General features: G+C 34.3%; 1 long non-coding RNA gene across 1 annotated transcript in view; it reads left to right on the plus strand.

Moving 5' to 3' along the window:
• LOC131153229 (uncharacterized) overlaps positions 1–1296 on the plus strand; it is a 22123-nt gene extending 20827 nt beyond the window's left edge. Inside the window, exons 3-4 of the long non-coding RNA XR_009136192.1 lie at positions 469–529; positions 1019–1296. This is a non-coding gene — a long non-coding RNA (uncharacterized LOC131153229). The remainder of the gene's footprint in view (positions 1–468; positions 530–1018) is intronic.
• Positions 1297–18119: the final 16823 nt, after the last annotated feature.

Here is an 18119-nt window from a genome sequence, read left to right on the forward strand (position 1 = left end):
TTTCCTTTTTTGCTGCGATGGTTGATGTATATAGTTAATGTTTTGTGTATTATTCGGAAGAATGAAGAAAATTCTTCCACGAAGTGTTTCTCAGTTTGTGTCATATTGTTCTTTCCTTTTTTCAATATACATACACGCGCACACACACATATATATACCACAAGTCCCCAAAGTTTCACTGAATTGCACTTCTGAAGTTTCAATTGTGACGGTTTGAACCTTAAAGCTGTAATATCAGCTTTATGGGATCCCTAAACAGGGTCATGAACTGGGCAACATATGAAGCTTTGAGGATCAAACTGTCACAATATAAACTTAAGGGAGTGAAGTTCAATTTAGTGTTCTTCAGGGACTTGTGTAATTTTCATTTTGTTTTTAATTATTCATTTGTAAAGTCTTCCTTTTTCTATTATTCTATTATTTTTTTTTTAATATAATTGTGCTAATTAATATTTTATTTTGATGCAGCACTCGGAATCTAGTGCAGAATCCTGTGTATTTTCAATTCAGATTCTTACAATGATAGATGGTGGAACCCTAATTTTTTTTTGCTTCCACTTTTACTTCTCTTTGGTTTCTAATTCTTGCTCATGTTATGCTCTGCATTTGTGATTTTTGAAAGAAAAGACTGAATCTGATGCATATTTCATGCTAATATAATGCTGATTGATTACTCATGCCTGATGTCACTTTTGTTTTATGACTAGGTTGCTGCTGTTATGGAAAATGCTATTTGTTGCTGTAATTTATTTTTCTATCTCACCATTGTTGTTGCTTCTACAAAATCCATTAACAGTGTGCTTGCTTCTGTTATGGAATGAATGATCCATTCGAATTGTTTTTTTTTTTTTAGAATTGTTGGATATATTGTTTGATATATAATGCACCTATATTTTATTTGTTTATGGACCTTTTCTTCAGTGATCATTCTTGGTAAATGGTGGATCCCTGCTTTGTTGCATAACAATTCTTTGCGAGCTTTGCTGTTAAGTTTTGTATTCTTACATTTCAAATGCAGGTAATGGATTATTATAACAAGAATGAAGCTGATCTTACATTTTCAATGCCTTCCCCATTTCTCACAAAAGAAAAACGAGGAAGCAGGGGCAGTGTTGCTTTAGCTTCACATAGAGAAAATGAGGTTCAGAAGGTACTTTCCTCGTGAAGTTGATTTCCTTTTATCTTAGAATTGGATTTGATTTGGGAGAAAACCGTGGGTTCTTTCGCTCTTTAATGTATTATGAAATTCTATTGAATATGATGATCAATTGATTTCCCCCCTTTACTGCTTGCAAATGCTAACCATTGAGACAAACAGATCAGAAAATGTTGAGGTATTACTGAAGAAACAGATATTTAGCCTATTAGCTCAAACATTTAGAGCGTTGTGCAATAGCACAAAGGTTGTAGGTTCAAATCCTACATAGGCTAGCACAAAGTGAAAAATGTGCATGTACCTTATCCACACTTCAAGCTAGTCATTTGTGTATTTGCAAATTGCAATACATCTGTCAACAATTAAAAAGTATATTGCTTAGATAATCAAAATGAGTTATCAATATTAGTTTCCATTAATTTTGAAGCATTTAGAACCTCGTCAATATTGGTGATAATGTGTGGAAATGAAATTAAATAGAGAGATTCTAAAAAAATGATTGTCAAATTCCCATGAATGTATTTTGTGAACCAAACACATCTATATTAGATTCTCAGTAATCTATTATGCAAGTCAAAAGCATCAGTGGTAGATTCTAGTAATGAAATCCCTAGCAATCATATTCCCAAGTTAGTGCTGCGAGGGAATGTCAGGTTCCACAAATGAACCACACACTTTTATCTTTTCTTTCTTCTTGTTTATTTCTCTATGTTGATCAAGAATACATTTTGCTTGGAATCCCAATAAAAATTTGGTTTTACTTCCTTGAAGACTAGGCAGCATTTTTGAGTTACATGATATTTGGCTCTATAGTCTCTTAAGTGCTGCACCCGAGAGAACAAAAGAGATGGGTGCTTATGCTGTGCTGCTCTTTGTTTCTGATTTTCTTAGTATCCTATATTTCAGCACGAGATGGTTTTGATACCATCACCATGTCAATATCTCTGCTTTGAGATTTCCAAAAAAACAAAAAACAAAAACAAAAACAAAACAAAACAAAACCGTACGTTGAATTGCCAAAGCAACTTTTAGGGCTTGAAGTAGAAAAACATCACCTTGTTTTTTCAATATTTGTATAAGAAACTTGAAAATTTTTTGTTGTATCTTTAAGCTTTTCATATAAATGTTCGAAAATTGAAAAACAATGTGATATTTTTGTAATTCTTTGGAAAATTGAAATTGAAAACTTTGTTTTCCACAAAATAGGCATGAGCTTTTTAGTATAATTGGTTTACCCAAAAATTTAAAAAAAAAAACAAAAACAAAAGCAAAGTATTGTTTTTTCACAAAGAGCAACTTAACATTTTATTCCAAGCAACATGTTTTTTTTTTAATTTTTAATTTTTATTTTCAATAAATTGACTTTTAACTAAAAAAAATCTACTTGGATATCTCAAACATATTTAGTTTCTTAAAAACTATTATTTTTTAAAAAAGTGATCATAATGCTATATTCAATAATTAGAAGTTATTCTGCATAAGTCATGCAACACGCTCCCAAAATTACTCACCTCTCACAAGCTTAGGCCATTGGAACAAGGAAATTTAAATTTCAAACAATTTTAACTATTAAAAGCAAACAATTTATAGGGTAAAAGAAAGAGCTCAACATATTCTATTTATTGTTGCGAATTCCTCTTATTCCCTGCAAAGCATTTCTCAGAGCCACACCAAGTTAATCAAAAGGGTCGGCTGCCAAATGACCTATCTGGCCAAAACTAGTTGGGACTTGGAGATTCCAATTCCACCAACCCATTCCTGTACTCTTTAGCCATGCATTCTTGAGCCCACTAAGCAAGCCCAAGTTTTATCACACTATTCGTATTTAGGCTCAGACCAAAATCACAGCCCCATTGGCCCAATCTTGGTGATTCAAAAATCCAAACTAGACCATCCAGGCCGACCGGGTTGGATCAGAAACCGATCATAGGATCTAGGTTATACCAAAAGGACAAGAGTAGTCTGAAATCGGGGTCAATTCAGCCAAACTCAGGTGACTTGAACTGATTAGATAAAAGCATCTTTTGTCATGAGCCAACTGACAGGAGACGAAAATTACATTAAGCATTCCAAAACTAAGCAACCTTATCAAAGACGTTTTTGGGATGACTTATGATTCAACTAACTAATTTTTCTTAATAATTCAAGTAAGAAAAATAACTTGTTTGAGCCCAAATTCATACAAGTCTTATGAAGTTGTACAAGTCACTTCCATCAATCATCAAATCACTTTTTCTTATTTAAGTTATTAAGAAAAAACTAATTGTTTGAGTCATTTTCATATCTCATTCAAGCACCCCCTTACTATAGTAAGAAATTTATAGGCAAAGAATTTAGTACTTAACTACATTAGTTTTTCACTTCATCTTTCAGCAAATTTATTTTCTTTAGAAACTAGGTTGAATTTGTCACTAGTTTCAAAATTGCTTGCAGAAGTTCTTCCTGGGATTTTGTAAAGGCTCATGAGTGTTTTCTGGACTATCATCTTGTAATTTCTTTTAAAGAATCTACGAATCAATTTTGGGTGAGAAATCAAATGAGAGGCATTACATAAAGATTTTCTTGATTGGGTTTTGTTATGAATGAGTTACTAAGATTGCTTTTGTGGTATATACTATGCATGGGATGCAGAAACATTCAGTCCTAAAGTTGAAAGTGTATTATCAATTTTGTTGTTTCTGTGACCCAGTACGAAAACAAACCTTGCAGTACTCTTTATGCATTTGATAGCTGTGATTGCAAGAATCTATGTCAAAATGTTCGAACTGTACTCTTTTTTTTTTCGTTTCTTTCCCCTTTGAGTAGACTAGACATATTGTTAAAGAATAAATGATGGTTACAAGCACGTCAGTACTGGGGTACTAATTGGGTGAGACGTAAACTAATAGAGTTGATGAGAATTAACAAATTTGGCTCAGCCAAAACCACAAATTGATGGTGAAAATGCATAGAGAGAAGATGCATCCATTACTCACCATAAATATATTCTCCAAAATCTCACCTCCTAACTATGCCTTGTGCACCATGCTATAATCTTTGGAGACCAAAATCTGAGCTACAAATTCAACTATTAGGGAAATTGATGACACTTCGACAGTCATACTTCTGAACCAAAGAAGAAATGAAAAATCAATAGTAATCAAAGTGTTGATTCTCTGAGCTAGTCTAGGTTTCTTTTATGTTTCTCTAATTCCATTCTTTTTTCTTTGGTGTTCCTAGTTTTCAATGATTATTTACTAGGGAAAAAAATCAGTATTTCCAATGCTCAACTAACTAATTTCTTGCTCCCCCTTGCATGTAATATGCAATTGGGGTTGGATCACACGCAAGTGCATCACTAAAAAGGATTGCCTGGCACAACTGTAGTACCAGGGTTGGTGCACGTCAAGCATAAGTACTGACAAGATCTATTTTTTACCCTCTTAAAATCAGGTCAAAATGTTTCAACCCCCATCACAGTCTCTGCCTTTTATTTCCTGATTGCCTACAAACTGTTAGGACTTGATGACTTGAAAGTTACTTGGAGTGAGTTCAAGACAATATCTGATTCGGTGAGGCAATTAACCTGCAGTATGAAATGGAGAGAGAGAGGGAGAGAGAGAGAGAGAGAGGTCATCCTGGGATATTGAGAAATTAGTTTTCAGTTTATTAGCTTGGATATGGATTCCCAGAATGGTGTAATTATAGAAGTAAACACATGGCTGACCCCAAGAGAATAGTGATTGGACATATAAAGAGTGTGTACTAAAAGTTACTAATGTTCATGAATATTTCTCCGTCTTTTATGGATTTGAATAGGCATGTTTAATCAAAACCTGTTTCTGTTGAGAGCTTGAAACCTGGTTCTAGAATCACCCCTAATTGAGTGAGAAGACTCAACTCAGGTCTCCCCGCTACTAGAATCTCCAAACAGCTCATTTAGGGGCATAAGCTCCCTCCCAAAATTGAAGGCAATGATGCAAATGCGGGAAGAAAGTTGACTATCATTTCATTTCCCACTAAAAAGCAAAAGCAGAAGTGTAATTATTCTAGGACGGGGGACAAGGGGGAGCATTTCAACCAGACAAAGCTCTTGATAATTATTGATGGGGTTAGAGCTGTGCTTTTAAAACCTTCTTATAATGTTGCCTTCCTACTAAAGCTAGTTTCAACAGTAATTTCCTGCTTTGCCCATCCTTTCAACTTTATGCTGATCAAAAGCCAATCCCCTTTTTCTTTCTACATGCTTCAACAAAGTTGTTAACTTAAATCTCCCATTTTAAGTAACTAATCAAGGACATTAATGGTGAAATCAACAGTTGGGTTTAATTGCTAATCATTCTTACTGAGTTTCTATATCTAGTAAGCAGAGGTGATTGTCTTGGTGACTGACGGTGAGGCTAGCCAATGTTTTCTGTCATCATCGCTCTTGGCTCAATGGGACATGCGATGAATAAGTTTAGTTGTGATTTAACTAACACTTATGAGGTATCCATGTGATTATGAGGTATCCATGTGATTATGTTTCCCTACTAATGTTAAATGGGCCAATAAAAGTAGGATTCACACATTAAGGGTCATCTCGGATGGACCCTTTTCTAAACCCTATCAAATACAGTAATCCTGGCAACACAATGTGGCCTGTTTCCTACAAATTTCATGGTCACTGTCATATACAGTGACAACCCTGCTGACAAAAAATGTTGGGATAATTCCTGGTTAAAGGCATAATGTGAGAAATCAGTTTTTATTAGCACCACAAGAATTAAAACACTCCCTACATCATATAAATATATATAAATTAGTAAATATATATAACACACACCGTTTGAGGAATTGGATAAATTTAACCCTGTTCCAAATCCTTTTACATAGATAAAAACACCCAAAAAATTAGAAGAGAAAATGAAGCCACAAAAGTACCAGAACAGTACCTAGAAAGAAACTTGTGGGGCATGGGAATTGGAAGTTGGAGCATTTTTTTATGGTGTATTATTATTATTATTATTATTGTTATTGTTGTTGTTATTGTTGTTTTGGTATGATTGAATATTGTTGAGGGGGAGTTTGACTAGAGGGTAACCCGTAACGTTACTGTTTATTTAAAGTTAGCAATTGAGAAGACAGATAGCAGAGACAGCATTAATATATATACTGGAGAAGAACAGTTGCTTGGTGCCCACAACTCTGTCTATAATTTCCTGTCATGTGGTAATTAGTTTTTTTTGGATATTAAAAAAAAAGTTTTTTTTTTTTTTTTTTTTTTTTTCTGAAAAAAAGGTGATGAAAGATTGATCACAGAACTGACCAAGCGTAAAGTGTGATCCCATTATTTGGAGTGATGGATGTTCTTTCTTGTCAACTAATTGTCTGTCTGCATTTAGTGAGAGCTTACGCAAAGTTGTCTTAGAGAGGATAATATGGAGAGGTGCTCGGATCCATTTGTTCAAGGACATATGGATTATGTCTCCCTTCATTTCAAATGTCCACTTGATTGCTGTTATCCTTTAAATCCTTTTTTTTTTTTCTTTCTCTTCCACTGGTTTCAAATTCATCAAAAATATCTTCAAGAAAGGAGTTTAAGCTTTGGAAATTATGGTTTCATTTCTGCCACTGACACTTTCTAAACAGATTGGAAATACTGAAATACTTCTCAAATTAAGTCATTGAAATATGAAATATTTGTTTTGGGTGGTTAAGACCAGGCCCTTCCCTGGTGTTTGAAGATTCAAGAGAATTAATATTGCAGTAAATTTAGAACTTGGTATGTACAGAAGAAAAGAAAAACAAGTGCTATGATAATGGTCAGTTCAATGGTCTAGTTCCAACCTCATGCATGGGGTTGGAGGGCAAGAGGCTGACCAGTATGACAGAGAAGGTTACTTTTCAGCTTTAAGGCAGTACTCAGCTTTTAGACTTTCACTGGCTTCCTAGCAGTGCAGGGATGGAATCAGAAATGGTGCAGACAACTCTGTAGGGATACCCACGAGCACAAATCAAACATAAAACAGAAGAGAGAAGATAAGAAAACAGCAGATTTTATGTGGCAGCCCTCGCAAAATCTCATTGATATTGGATTTAGATATATATGGATTTGGATAAGATACAATCCAAAATTTATATTAGATTCGTCGAAATACCTATACATCCAAAACTAAGAATCGAAGTTCATGTTTCAAAACACAACCTATGAGGATTTGGACAAAAATCTAAATAATTTTGTATTACGTTTTGTTCATGTTCACACAAATCTAACTCAAGTTTCAAACTTCATGATCGATGTATGTATTGTATATCACAGCTTGGGAAGTTCCTTTGAGCCCCAGTTTTCAAAATTGTAGAACATGGTTTTATTTTTTATTTTAAATACCTTGTTAAGGTTGCATTTGTAATTTTTTGAAAAAATTGAAAACGAAACATAAATAATATAACTGTTAGCCATAAGTGTAAGTTGACATGCTTGTATTTAGTCTATGTTAAAAATAACATGTGACATTTGTCTTGTATTCTCTCAAAATGTATAATCTCTACGAAAAAATCGTTTAACAGTTTAAATTTTTCTAGAAGCAACGTTTTATTATTTTTAGACGTAAAATTAGCAGAGTCCTTATTGTTAATTACTGGTAAGTAGCTAGGTGTTAATAATTTATGAATGGGTTGATGCCACATCCATCCTGTTTGGCCCTTTCAGTGCTTCCTTTTTCAGAGATTCATTCTTTTGTCGTATGGCCCCTATCTCAATTATTGCTTATATATATATATATATAATGTGTTTGTATGTATGTGTGTATGTATTATATATCAATGATGCATGGATGGAGTAGATATGCAAGCATGCATGCATGCATGTGGCAAAGTTAAAAAAGTACTGCACTATTTTGGTAATGTTCAAACATTTGTAAATGGAAAGGCTTCAAAACTACTTTGAGCATGTTATTATTTTTCATGTTGTTAAATTTTTTTTTTTGACAAAAAAAAAAAAAGGGATATTTTTTTAAATTATTTTTTAAAAAATTAAATTATCTTATCCAACTAAAAAACCCTAAACTACTCTACGTCATCAGCTACCTTTTATTTTCTTTTTACAACTTCCTCTCTCCCATGGCTTTCAAGTAATCCTCTCCCCCTTTCTCTCTTCCCTAGCCTATTCTCTTCAATTTGAATAAATACTCTCTAATCTTTTGTGTGGCTTGTAAGGCTCTAAGTCTTCCATGTGTGAAACCTTTAAGTCTACTTAAACTAAACTCAGTGGGAATGTGTGGAAGGGTGCTAGGGAGATTTGTCTCCCTGCAATACAATACAAAATGTTTGGGTTAGTGCGTAGTGTAATTTTATTGTCATATGAGGATATTTTGTAGGAAGATAATATTGTAAAATTCAAAGATAAAATGAACAAAAAGTGTGATTGGATGGGAATAAGGTTGATGTAAATATTGTTTAGAATAAAATGGCGAATTCTATCGTAAGGATAGTAAAAGCGGTTTTAGGTGAGTCCAAAGGAAGATACTTGGATAGTAAAAAAGTTGGTGGTGGGATCAAGAAGTCTAAAAAGCTGTTAAGACAAAAAGAAATTGGTGTAAATATGACAAAATTGTAGAAATATAGAAAATCTTTTAAAATGTAAAGAAGCGAAAAAAAAAAAAAAAAACTATTGACGAAGGTAAACATAAAACTTATGATATTTTATATACGAAGTTAGATGCAAAAGAAGGAGAAAAATACATTTATAGACTTGCTAGAGCTAGAGAAAGAAACTGCAAAGATTTAGGTTTTGTAGAATGTATAAGGATGAGAATAATAATGTCTTAATTAGAGAAGAAGGCATAAAAGAAAGGTGGTGAAGATACTTTGATACGTTGTTCAATGAGAACTAAAATGAAATATTGAACTTGGAAGTGAAAAATGAAGAGAAGATTTTAAAAAAAAAAAACATACAGATTTATTCATAAAATTAGAGTTTAAGATGAAATTTAAAAACGAAAAACAGGAAATCTATGGGACCAACTAAAACACCAATTTAAGTTTGGAAATGTTTAGGGGATAAAAGAATTATTTGGTTAACTAATCTATTCAATAATATTATAAAAACCAAGAAAATGTCAGAAGAATGAAGAAAAGTACGCTAGTACCTCTGTATAAAAACAAAGGCGACATTCAAAACTGTAATAACTATCGTGTGATTAAGATTATGAGTCATACTATGAAATTATGGAAAAGGGTAATTGAACATAGAATAAGATTAGAAGCTAAGATTTTAGAAAATCAATTTGGTTTTGTGTTTGGAAGATCAACAATAAAAGTTATTTATCTTTTAAAAAGTTTAACGGAAAAGTTTAGGAAAAAGAAGAAGGACATGCATATGATTTTTATTGATCTAGAGAAAGCTTATGATAGAGTGTAAGAAAGTGCTTTGGTAGGTAGTAGAAAAGAAGGGAGATTGCAGTAGATATATAAAGGTCATTAAGGATATGTATGATAAAGTAGTGACTAGTGTCAAGACCGTAGAAGGAGAGTCTAGAGAATTCCAAATCTCAATAGGTGTTCAGCAAGGTTCTACTGTGAGTTTTTATCTTTATAATTTAGTAATTAATGAAATTACTAGGAATTTCCACGATGAGATCCCTTGGTGTATGTTTTTTGGTAATGATATCACGTTGACTGATGATAGTAGGAGCGAAGTGGAATCTAAGTTAGAACTTTGGAGAGCCACATTAGAGTCTAAAGAGTTTATGATAAGTAGAAATAAGACTGAATATATGAAATGTGATTTCAATAATGTAAGGAGTAGCAACAAAGAGAAGATTAAATTAGATATTCAAGAGATTAATAACACTGATAGATTTAAATACCTTGGATCTATTATGTCAGATGAAGGGGAAATAGAAGATGTAATACATAGAATTAAGACAAGTTGATTAAAATGGAGGAGTGTGTCAAGTGTGTTGTACGACCATAGAATACCCATAAAATTAAAAGAAAGGTTTTATAAGACAGCTATAAGGCCAGTTATGCTTTATGGTTCAAAATGTTGGGCAACTAAAAAACAACATATATAAAAAAATGAAAGTTGCTGGTGTAGAGGCCCGAAAGATATAATAATAAAATAAATTGAAAAAAAATTAGATTTTTGGCTAAGAAATGAGAAAACCAGCGACGGTTTTCTAAAGAGGATAGAAAACGGTTGACGGTTATGGGAATTTATTGCGAGATGGTAATGGGTAAACGGTAATTTTGGGCTGGTTAATAGAAAATCGGCGACGGTTTTCTGAGAGGGAGATACGACAGAATGGTTTTTAAAGGGGAACCCAAGAGCATTTTGTTAAATTAAGAAAAATAAAATCTCTCTCTTTCTCCCTCACCAAACCCTACGGTCATCCACCCTTCCACCTTCAATTCTCGCTCCGTTAAACCCCGTTTTGATGATCAAGAACCACCACGGAGTTTTGGGAAGATTCTCTACAATTTAGGCGGAGCAGATTTTCAGTTTGGGGTTCTAGAGCACCACTCCAAAACTGAGGTGAGGGTGTTAAATATTAGTTTTAATGGTTAAATTGTAGTATTTAGGGCCTAGGGAATATTAGATGATAATATTCTGGAGATTGACCTGATTAATTTGGGGGAAATATAATTTCAAGGTTTGGAATTTTGAACGTTGTAAGTGTTGTTTAGGATTTTAACAGGCTTCCCAGGAAGTAGGTAAGGGAATAAATTAAGTCAGATATTTTCAGAAAATTTAATATTTTTAATACAGTATATGCTTTAGAAATGTATTTATGAATTAATCTATTTTTTGGGAATACTGGTGTTGAATAGGGAAAACAGATTTTATAGCATATATATTATAATACAAAGTAGAACTCACTCGAGTGGCATAAGTATAAATTTAATGTAATAACCGTATGTTAGAATATGTTATTATTTCATAGAATAAGTATGATTTTACAGTAATTTTAGAAAGATGATAATCAGTACAGGAATTAATTATTTTCCAGTATATTATGATATGATAGCTAGCACATAGTATAGTCGGCATAGATGTCGTGATATGACAGCTAGCGCAGATGCCATGATCAGTTTTATTATGATGATATGATTCAAAAATTATGAAATAACTGTTTTTATTTAGAAATATGTAAAAGCCATATTTTAGTTTAGAAATATGAAAATGTTATTTACAAACAGAAATATATATTATGTGAAATGTATTATATAGTAATAGAACCAGGATGGTTACGTATGTTAAGAGCACAGTACCATAGCTAGCTAATCAGATCAGTGCAGTAGGATACCCACTGTGTGCCGACCCCCAGAGGTTGTTGGAGAGTAGGTTGGGCGGAGCAGATTGGTGTATAGCCGACAGTGCAACCACACTATTCAGGAAGTGTGGGTTAGAGGCCGATTAGCCCAGAAGTGTAGGTGGTGTAGTAGGATACCCACTGTGTTATTGACCTGTTAAAGGTTTAACGGTGTAGTAGGATGGGCAGGCCAGGATGGGTGGGCAATCATGCATAGATATGTTATGTTTGACTTAACCTGGTAGGCCAGCCAACGTTAAGTCCAGCCTACAGGTCGCACAACCTGGATCATGAGGGATGAATCCATAATATACAAATTTACATCCGGGGTATAATTCCAGTAATATACATATTTAACAGATGATTTAAATGATGCGATAATTCATTATGATATAGTAAGATTATGTTTATAAGTACATATTTTCATGTATTACCAGTTACAACTTAAGTTATACTACAATTATATTATTTTGCAGTATATGTTTATAATATGATAAAACTCACGTTGCCACATACTGATATTAGTTTATTTCTCTTACTGAGAAGTGTCTCACCCCAGTATTATAAATATTTCAAGAAATCTCGACAGACGAGTGGAGTGAGCTTCGTGACAAAGGATGTAGAGACCCGGAGGATTTATAGTAATTAAATAATAAGAAAAGGAAAGAAAAGGAAAATTTCAAAAAAAGGGACCGCGTTCATCGACGAATTGTCGTCTTGGGCTCGTCGACGTAGATGCGTGTCTCGTCGATGAGAATTTACTAAGAGACTATTTTTAGGGCCTGAAATTCGTCGACAAGCGCACCGTCTTTGTCGATGAACCGCCTTCATGGACTCGTCGACAGTGTGGCTCATCGACGAGGCCACGTGGCTAGCCACTTATAAATATGCAGAAAACGGGTTTTCAGCGAAAAATCTCTCTCTCTCTCTCTCTCTCTCTCTCTCTCTCTCTCTCTCTCTCTCTCTCTCTCTCTCTCTCTCTCTCTTTCTCTAGAAAACGAGTTTCTCTCACTTCTCTCTAGATTTTTGACTCCGATTTTTCCCGGTTTGACGATCAGAAGCTACCACGGTGATCTTAGGGAGATTCTCTACAACTTAGCTGGAGCGGAAATTCAATTTGAGCAGTTTGGGAACCATCCTAAAATTTGAGTAAGTGGATTTTTAGGTATTTTCAGTATTACCAGTATTAATTGGGACCAGATTTTGTATTCTATGAGAATATACTGGTGTTTTGTGGAATAAATTTGGGGTATCATATTTTCAAGAATAGGGTGTTTTGAGCCCCTATAGTCATGGGTTGAGGACCCCAGCAAGCATCTGTTTGGGAGCCTAGGTAAATTATAGTTCAAGAAATTATGAATAGGTAATCTCAGGAAATATGGGTGTATTGATTTACTGGAGAATTTGTATATGTAAATGCAGGTTTTTTGGGGTTGGTACACCGAGGGTACAAGAGTTGAGTGGAGGCCAGCCTCCCAGTTAGATAAGTAAGGGAAATATGCTATGCTAGTAATTTTAAAAAGTTTACCAGAAAATTATGTATATATATCAGTTTATTATTCAGTTTTTCCAAAATATTATTATTATATTAGGAGATACAGATTTTAGAGCATGGGAATTTAATTACTCAATTGTGTGGCATGAGTTCATAACAGTTTAGTATAGTATTTATACAGTTTTACAAATATCATGTTTTACAGTATATTAGCAAAAAATATCAATATACAGTTTTCAGAAAATATAATTTATAATATTTTTCAGAATGTCATGACTTTAGAACCATAACACTCAGTTATTCAGTTATTTTATTAGATATTCAGAGTATGCAAGTCAGTTTAAAAATATTATGGTTATTTCAAAATCATGGTAAAAATAGTAAGATAATTATAAGTATCAGTACTAAATAGTATCAAACCCTAATGAATTATTCAATAAGATTTAGACAGCAGAGCACGGTACCGTTGTTATTTCATATCAGAGTGCAACCACATATCTTAGATAGTGTGTGGGTTACCGTCTACCTTGCCAAGAGAGATTGCAATCTCCCCAGAGGTTTGGGTTAAGGTGGCCGGTTTGACGAGGTAGAGATTGGTTATCGTGCTTGGAGAGATTGCAGTGGACCGGATTGATGATTGGTAGAATTTCAGATTGACTTACCTAGTGGACCAACCAGTGTTAAGTCTCGCCTACGGGCCGCACAACCCTATCTTGAGGGGTTAAATCATGACATTCAGTTCCCAGGATATTATCACAATTATTTCTATATACACAGATTTACAGTACAGTAGCAAATTTATTATATTACTAGAATTATGTGTAACTAGAAAACTCATATGTACAGTTGTATTTTATACTGTGATAAATGTAACCTGTACAATATATTATTTTATCAGTTTCACGATTTTAGTAAAATATTAGTAAAGTATTTGTGTATCTCACTTGTCACACACTAGTAATAGCATATTTCCTCTTACTGAGTGTTGTCTCATCCCAGTGAATTTAATAATTTTCAGGTGAACTAGTTGGGCGAGTAGAGCATGCTTGCAGATAGACAAACAGAGGAATCAGTTGCACTACCCTGCCTTTAGGGTAAGGGTATTTAGGGGATAGTATTTTGAGTAGTTGATACTGGGGTGACAAGTAAATAAGTATGCACGATGTGGAGACATTGGACTCTGGTATTGTAGATATGGGTGTATGACTTTATGTTTTCCACTGCGTAGGTGTGTCTTTTGTGTGTACAGGGATTCCTTGGTGGCATTCTGGGCTGTAGAAATATGGTAATGTTACATGGGAGTTGGAGTAATTTTTATTAATTGTATAAAAAATGGCAAGGAAAGCAGGTCGTTACAAAGGAGTTCATTGGTATTACCTAATTGCAGGGTAAGTAGTCGGGCAAGGGACATGATGAATTTTTGGGATATATGTGCGTATACGTAGAAACAATGAAACTCTTGTATTGTATATATGTTAAATGTATTATATTACACTTACTAGGTGACATGTATGTGTAAATAGGTAAATTCTCAGTACCTATGGGTCCAAGTGGACTTTGATTGTGTATTATGGTATCAAAGAATTAATAGTATGTGAAAAAAAAAATGGCGGAAATTGGGGTCTTTACAAGTTTGGTATCAGATCCTAGGTTGTAAGGTTTTGTAGACTTTAGTGTACAGTGGAAACAATCCCAGAGTATAGGAATAGATCAGGAATTTAGTGAGCCAATGCTAGGGAATTGAAAGGAGTATTTAGGGTTTTGTTTCGTAATCGAGAAGCAGTTTTTTCGTAGTGGTTTCTATGTCTTTCCTAGGGTGATGATTTCAGGAAAGTCATAGTAAACTATTATCGGGTTGTGTTTCTCAATTGCTAGACTGAATCTTGAATTGAGAATAAAGACGTCAGATTAAATTGATGATATGAGATTTCAATTAGATAAATATGTTAGTTATGTTATGCAGACAGTGTCCTAAGACTATGTTTATCTTCTTTTCAGGATGAACCCCGGGGGTAGCAGCGCTTACGCCAGTGGAGATGATGCTGCAGGCCCCTTTAGTGCGGGCGGTGGTGATTCAGACGCAATTCTATGTAGTGTAGCTCAGCAAGTAATGGCTGAACCACACTGCGTAATATCACATCAGAATCAACCTCGCCTGCACTCAAGGGCCCTGGTCCATCACTACCACACACATGCACACTACCTCTTCCAGGGTCCATCCTGAAAAGACAATAAACATGGCTCAGGGACCCTATTCTTATAATTTACGCGTCTAACTAAAATCCCCAATCTTGACATCCTTATCTTATTTCAATATCCAATCCTACACTATAGAAACACAACCCGACAATAGTTTTCTATGACTTTCCTGAAATTATCACCCCAGAAAAAACACAGAAACCACCAGGGAAGTCCTGCCACTAGACTGTAGAACAAAACCTTAAATTCTTTTCCTAACTTTGGTATCATTTCCGCTGCATTCTAAAGTCTATAGAACCTAACAACCTAGACTCTAATACCAAACTATAAAGACCTGCCTAATTTACAATTTTTTTTTTTTACATAATAACCATGATAAAATATAATCAACCTGAACCCATGTGTAGAGACCCGGCCCTTTAAACGGACCCAAGTTACCAACCTACATACATAATAACCTGTACCCGATAGATATACATAAACAACCCGCCCTAAACAGGGACATGCTGGTGTAAATCATACAAAACTTAGATATAAATGTTGCAGAAAAACATAAAGATCCATCGGGATTTATACTAGGTATATACCATAGTCTACCAATTGTATTCTTAAATTCTCAAACATCCAACTTAATACATAAATCAATGTTTACAACCTCCAAAAAGATGCTTCTAACTAAGTTTATTACATAACTGAATACTTACACAACTAAACCAACAACCACCCTCCCAGTCGCTTTAGCCACTAGGACTGACGTCATGAAGGACCTAAAAATAGAGATTGTATAACGGGGTGAGACACTTTTCAGTAAAGAAGAAAGTATTACAATCAGTGTGTGACCACATTCAATTTAAAACATATATCCATATATATAAAACAAAGGTTTTCAATATTGAAGCACAACACATATATCAATATAAACAATACCGTTTTTCTATATCAGCTTTTAAATCATGTATATGAATATAGAACGACCAACAGCTTGGTCTCACAAATAATGCCTATTTTATCCCGTGGCACGGGTTGTGCACTGATATTTCTAACAATGCACTGTTAGTGCAGACACTGTCATGTATCTCATATATAGTCTGACTGCCTCCCCTGGTCCATTATTCACCAGTGATTACAAACTCCTGCAAGCCGACCATCTTTGTACTCACACCGATTAGTGTGTGTGGTTGCACTATACTCATTGGCAACGGAATCCGAGCCTCTTGGTATCGGGACTATAAACCCCTTTACCTTGAAGTATTTCAACTCCTTAGTCGGTAGTATCTTTCAACCCCTTAGATGGTAGTATCTTTCAACTCCAATAGTCGCAAGTTGTGGTTCCACTTATCATATATACAATTTATAACAAAATATGATAACCTGTGCAATTCCAGTATTTTCACAAACTCATATATCCATATCTAGTATAAACCGACACACACCCTCTCGGTTTACCCTTTTTGCATAATTAGCATGATATATAACCGGCACCTGTTTTTCAACATTTTCCAGTATAATAATTTGGAACTCCGTTCCCATAATCCATATCAATAATATCAAATATTCACAAGTTCATTTTCATCCACATGTCAGACTAATTTAAACAAAAATCTACTATATAGTATATAATACAATACACGCCATTTAAATAAAAATAAGGGATTCAAGCATCTCCTTCATACATAATAATACAAATAAAGAAGTTTTGAAACATTTGAAGACCATACGCCAAAACTTGTATTTTTACTAAAACCGTAAAATCACAAACACGACATTTCAACCTGGTGAAATTTAGTAAAACAGTAGTCAAATCAATCATATGAATGTAAACTATCTTTTTAATGGTTTAGTTTTACAAAATAACTATTGTAATCAATTTCCCTTTACCTTAAACCTGAAACCGAAACACAAACGAACTGATCAAAAACAACAACTCGAGGTCCCCAAAACCTAAAAACCGAAGAACAATACTTTAATATAATTTCCTATATTACCGATCTATCAAACCGAAATCGAATTCAGACCCTTACCTCGATTTTAGGAAAAATTCTGAAATTCCACAAACAAAGATCCGTTCCACAATAAACGTAGAGATTATCCTCCCGGCCCACGTGGTAACGACAGATCGTGGATTTCAGCAACGAATGGTGCGAAATCCTAGAGAGAGAGAGAGAGAGAGAATGAGAGAGTTTATAGAATAAAACCTAGTTTAGCCTTTAAGTAATCTAAATAAATATCTCCTCCAAGATATTTATATATATATATATCTCAAAATATCTCATTTCAAAATATCTTCTCCTAAATATCTCGTCCAAAATATCTCTTTATTTATTTATTTATTTATTATTCATTATTTATTTATTTATTATTTATTATTTTTTATTTTTTTATTTTTTTCCCGAGTCGGGTTACTACAATCTCCCCTCCTTAAAAGAATTTCGTCCTCGAAATTCACCAATCGATACCAAGCATACTTTACCTTACGTCGGAGACCTACAGAAGAGTCGGCAACCACCCAAAAAACAGCTTTGACCCGAATTTATTATCTACCCTCGCTTATGGCGGAAGAATATCGTGGTTGCAATGCGATGCTTCTGAAGATTACACACACAAAAAACTCTCCCGAAGACCATACCACCTATACTACTATACATAACTACGTGCCATCAGAAAATAACTGCGGGTACTTCTGGCGTATCTCTGACTCTAACTCCCATGAAGCTTTCTCCATTGCATGGTTATGCCATAATACATTCACTAGCGGTATTTTCCTAGTCCATAACTGCTGAACTTTCCGATCTAATATCAGTACTGGTACCTCCTCATATGATAAAGCATCACTGATCTCTAGAGGTTCGTAACTCAGCAAGTGCGAAGGATTCGACACGTACTTCCTCAGCACCGAGACGTGAAACGCGTCATGGACTCTAGATAGTGTTGGAGGTAAAGCCACTAGATAAGCAACCAAATTTATCCTTTCTAGGATTTCAAAAGGCCTAATATA

This window comes from Malania oleifera, chromosome 4 (assembly GCF_029873635.1).
Source record: "Malania oleifera isolate guangnan ecotype guangnan chromosome 4, ASM2987363v1, whole genome shotgun sequence".
NCBI classification, from domain to species: Eukaryota; Viridiplantae; Streptophyta; class Magnoliopsida; order Santalales; family Ximeniaceae; genus Malania; species Malania oleifera.